The sequence below is a fragment of the Aquarana catesbeiana genome, linkage group LG08 (genome assembly GCF_042186555.1).
Source record: "Aquarana catesbeiana isolate 2022-GZ linkage group LG08, ASM4218655v1, whole genome shotgun sequence".
Taxonomy (NCBI): domain Eukaryota; kingdom Metazoa; phylum Chordata; class Amphibia; order Anura; family Ranidae; genus Aquarana; species Aquarana catesbeiana.
In genome coordinates, this window is record NC_133331.1 from 262,056,592 (window position 1) to 262,061,669 (window position 5,078).

Below are 5,078 nucleotides of genomic sequence, written 5' to 3' on the forward strand. Positions count from 1 at the left end.
CCAATTGTGGGGAGTTTATCTTTGTAAGTAGAAGTAGCAGGGCATTCAGGTCACTCCAAAATGGTATGAGATCCGGGCAAGTCCACCACACATGAACCGCAGTGCTAGCGAGGCCACAATTTCTCCAGCAAAGAGTAGAGTATAGCCGAGATAGCTTTACTGGTATGTAGTACCAGTGATGAAGGATCTTTAGGACCGATTGCCAATGTGTTAGGCATTTCGAATATTTTAGCAGATTCTTAATTGCCTGATGCCACATATGTATATCCACTGAGAAATGTAGGTTATGTTCCCATTGTTCCATAGTAGGGGCCCGTGCTCCCGGTAGGCAAACCAGGCAGCCACCTAGGGTGCACTACTGCTTGGAGAGCACAGCCACAGCTGCTGACTTTCTCACTAGCCTGGCCGGGGAACACAAGGGGCTCTAAACAGGGCTTGGGCGCTGACTGACTCTCCAGAGAAAGCAGCAGCTGTGGAGGACATCCGTCATGGCTGATGCAGAGAAGGTCAGCTGCAGCTCCGCCTGTGAGGAGGGAGACAGCGGAGGAGGTGGGCATAAAAGCAGCTGGGTAGGCGGAGGAGGCGGGCACCATGTCTTTGGACAGAGAAGAAATTCTGCTGCCCCAGTGAGTTCGCTCTGACTCTGCTGTAGTCTCCCTCGTGGCCCTAAGCAAGACTAACGCCACCCGTCTCCGGGCCAGACAGGCAGTGGGGAGGGGGGCTTTTGGTGTTAGTCTTGCCTATGGCGCAAAATAGTCAAGCACCAGCCCTGTCCATAGTGGGTAGTTTCTGTGTAATTGACCTGGTGGCTGTGGTGATCTGAGCCAGAAGTTCGACCCCCCCCCCCCCCGCAGTCTTCTGAAACACATCTCAGGTCCCAGAAGACCAAGGGACCATTCACAAGATGCGGCGTGACTCACGCGTGCACAGTAGGAAACATGCTGTTCCTCTTACCCTTACTAGAGATGCTATTTAAGATTAAGAACCAATTTGGTGAGGACATCATTGGATCCCTGGACTAGTAAATGTCATATTAAAAGTCAGCAGCTACAGTATTTGTAGCTGCTGACTTTTCATTTTTTGGGAGTGCCCTGGAGCTCCTCTTTAACCTCCCTAACGGAATTCCCGAGTGTGGCTCGGGGTTAAATTTCAGCACCATTAGCGGTAACCCCGAGCCACACTCGGGATTACATCTCAGGATCCTGGTGCGGTATACTTACCTTGTCCCCAGGATCCTGCGATGTCCCCCCCGTGCTGTCTGCGGGCTCCGTCCTCTGCCCGAAGCCTCTCTGTGCCAGGCTCTGTTCCCTGCAAGCATTGCGACGCATAGGGGCGGAGCCTGGCAGCAAATTCAAAAAAATTTAAAAATCATAACGCATACAGTACTGTAATCTTACAGATTACAGTACTGTATGAAATCATTTCACTTTCCTTTTGTCCCCAGTGCTTTGGCCCATGCCCTGCATGCAGTTATATATTATATATACTGTTCTTTCTGCTTGGAAACTTGAGATTGTCCATAGCAACCAAAAAGTGTCCCTTTTACATCAAAAGTGGCTTTAGACCAGCTAGAAAACAGCGATAGTAAATTAGAACACTTGCAGAATTGAGCGATAGTGAATCATGGGGAAATTTATTTTATTATTTATTTTTTTTAATTATTTATATTTATTTATTATATTATATAATTTATGATTTTGTGTTTCAAACTTCATCATACCCGGGTTATCTACTAGGCTCTTGGTGGACAGATATAAGTGTGTTATTGCTAAGAATTATAGACCTACAATATAAAACGCCAAATTTCTATGCAAAATAATTGTACTGCTTTGAGACGCAAAAATCTGAAATAATCATACCGCCGAGGAGGTTAAGGTCGACCACTGGGTAGCCTGCAGAGCATACCAGATAAGTAGGTACTTATAAGTCTTGGTGACTAATGTTCACTTTGGCTTTTAGTGTTTGAAAAGGAGAATTGGTCATTTTCAAACAAGTCCCCTATAGTGGGGAGCCCAGCAGAGACCCCTGAATCTATCAACAGATGTTGGCACAAGAGGTTTAAGGCATATAGAGGTAGAGAGGATGTGAGAGATTTAGGGAGGCCTTTGGACATTTGCAGGATAGACCTCCAGACTTTGATGGTCACATACTTACCTAAGCACAGTAAATGTGACAATTTTAGATGGAGCCATAGCACTGCTAGAAATTGTTTGGTGGGCTGCCAATTGTTACTTCTTCAATTTGTGACCATAAGTGGTGAGATGACAGGGACCACTGAGGATCCGCTGAAGTGTGGCAAGCTGGGTTCGCAGAAATGTGGTGGGAATGGTACAAAATAGATACAGGATGTGTGTCATGAGGAACGTTTTTAACAAGTGCAATTTTCCCTGCCCATGATGCCTTTTATTGTACAGAGACTGATGCCGCGTACACACGAGCGGACTTTATGGCAGACTTTGCCACGTACTTTACGACGAACTTTCTGAATGAACAGACTTGCCTACACACAATCCACCAAAGTCCATTGAATTCGTACGTGATGATGTACGACCGGACTAAAACAAGGAAGTTCATAGCCAGTAGCCAATAGCTGCCCTAGCGTGGCTTTTTGTCTGTCGAACTAGCATACAGACGGCGGACTTTTCGACCAGACTCGATTTCAACGGATTAATTTAAAACATGTTTCAAATCTAAGTCCGTCCAACTTTTGAGAAAACAAAGTCCGCTGGAGCCCACACACGATCGAATTGTCCGACCAAATCCCGTCCGCCGGGCAAAGTCTGCCGTAAAGTCCGCTCGTGTGTACGCGGCATAAGGCTTAAATAATGCAATTTCTTACCTGATTTTTAAAATGTAAGCGTACTTAGTTGAAGGGACCACTAGCTGAATACCAACATATGTTAATGAAGAGGCTGGGGCCCAAGGAAAAGGAGACAAGCTGGTTATGTTTTGTTTCATTTGGGAGTCAAGGCATATGCCCAACATACAGTACCTGTTAACAATTAACTTTGTATAGGGACACCTTTCCAAATATAGTAAGAAGTTTAGTGAGGGCTGGTAGGGATTAAATCGGGTTAGTGAGAGACACTATATTATCATCAGCATAGTCCTATCTTGTGAGTAATACTTCCCACCTGTATGACTGATATAAGTAGATGTGCCCTAATCGCTCCTGCTAGCGGCTCCATCACAAGAGCAAAGATGGGCGGAGAGTGTGGGCGTCCTTTTCTCATGCTGTTAGTAATGTTGAAGGGTGTTGAAGTTATGCCAGAGGTCAGTACCCTGGCTTAAGAGGAGGGATATAGGCTTAAGACGGCTGCGGAAAAGGTTCTCTGTAAGCCAAATTTCTGCAGTATTTCTATGAGGTACAACCAGGGCACTCTATCACTGCCTTCTCTGTGTCCAAAGAAAGGAGCAGAGAAGGTGTACGATGATGCTCTGCCCATTGAATGAGGTCGATAAACCTCCTGGTGCCATCCGGGGCCTGTCTCTGTGGAACAAAGCCAACCTAAAAGGGGTGGACTAATTGGGGGAATATATTGGGAAGCATAGGTGGCAAGAATTTTCGCATAAACCTTGAAGTCGGTGTTTGTGCATTGTGTTGGGTCTGTAATTGGCAGGGTCTGCTGGTGATTTGCCCAGTTTGGGGATTGTAACAATCATGGCCTTAAGGGATTCCTTAGGAATTTCCCCTGTGACTGAAAAATCAGTAAACGATTTGCAAAGATGGGGACTAAAGTGAGGGGAATGTTTTTTAATACTCATTACAAAAGCCGTCCGGGCTGGGGGCTTTATAGAGAGGGAATGTGTGGATCGCATCCAGAATCTCTTCTCCCGAGAACGGTTCGTTAAGCTCTGACTATTGGGCAGGTGTGAGGGTCGATAATCGAATGAGGTCTAGAAATTGTTTGATTCTGAATTAGGTCGGGTGAGGGTTTTATGATGGATTGGATAAGGTTATATAATTTTTGAGTAAAATTCACTAAAGCAGTTAGCGATATCCTGAGAGTTGCTGACCTTACAAGGTTGCGCAGTCTGCATAAAGGGGATTCTGGATAAAACCGCTTAGCGTTTGACCTGTTTTGCCAACAACACCCAAGGTTTGTTACTTTATATATAACAATTAAGGCAGAGTTATTTTGATGTGATCAAAAGATGAGCATAAAAAAGGCAAACTGTGTCTGATTGGGGTGCTGTTTGTTAGATTTAAAACAAGTAAAAATTTGCGCTGAACTGAAAAAAGCAAGCGGCCAGCAAAGTTCATAGATAACAAACAAAAAGTCACATGCATAAAAATTATTGCGGCGCTGAAAAGTTCAAAAATGAAATTGAAGAGTGGGAGGAATCCAATCACCAAATATATTGTGCAGATGTAGAAAAAGTCACTCGTCACCACGTGGTAATGTAGTCTGCTTACCAGAAGGTGTTAAGGATTAGGCATAGATGATAAATTCTCAATAGCATCCAGCAAAACCAGCCCACTGGAACCCCTCATAAGACCACAACATCCGTGGGATTTCCTTCACATATAAACATCTCCCAATGGTCACTTCAGAATTAGGCATCCAGGCATGTAGTCATCATATATCCGAGAAAAGAAAATGAAGGACCCATAGTGACATGTTTCATCGTAACAGATGTCTTCAGAGGCATCTGAAGACATCTGTTACGATGACATGTCAGGCAGGCTGACATCCGTACGCTGATTGCTGCAGCCGTTTGTTCCTATCATTGATGCATGCTGTTTTAAGCTTCAACTGTAAGTTACTACAATAAAAGTTTTTTTATCTATCATTACGGGCTTCACTATGGGTCCTTCATTTTCTTTTCTCGGATATATGATGACTACATGCCTGGATGCCTAATTCTGAAGTGACCATTGGGAGATGTTTATATGTGAAGGAAATCCCACGGATGTTGTGGTCTGATGAGGGGTTCCAGTGGGCTGGTTTTGCTGGATGCTATTGAGAATTTATCATCTATGCCTAATCCTTAACACCTTCTGGTAAGCAGACTACATTACCACGTGGTGACGAGTGACTCTTTCTACATCTGCACAATATATTTGGTGATTGGAT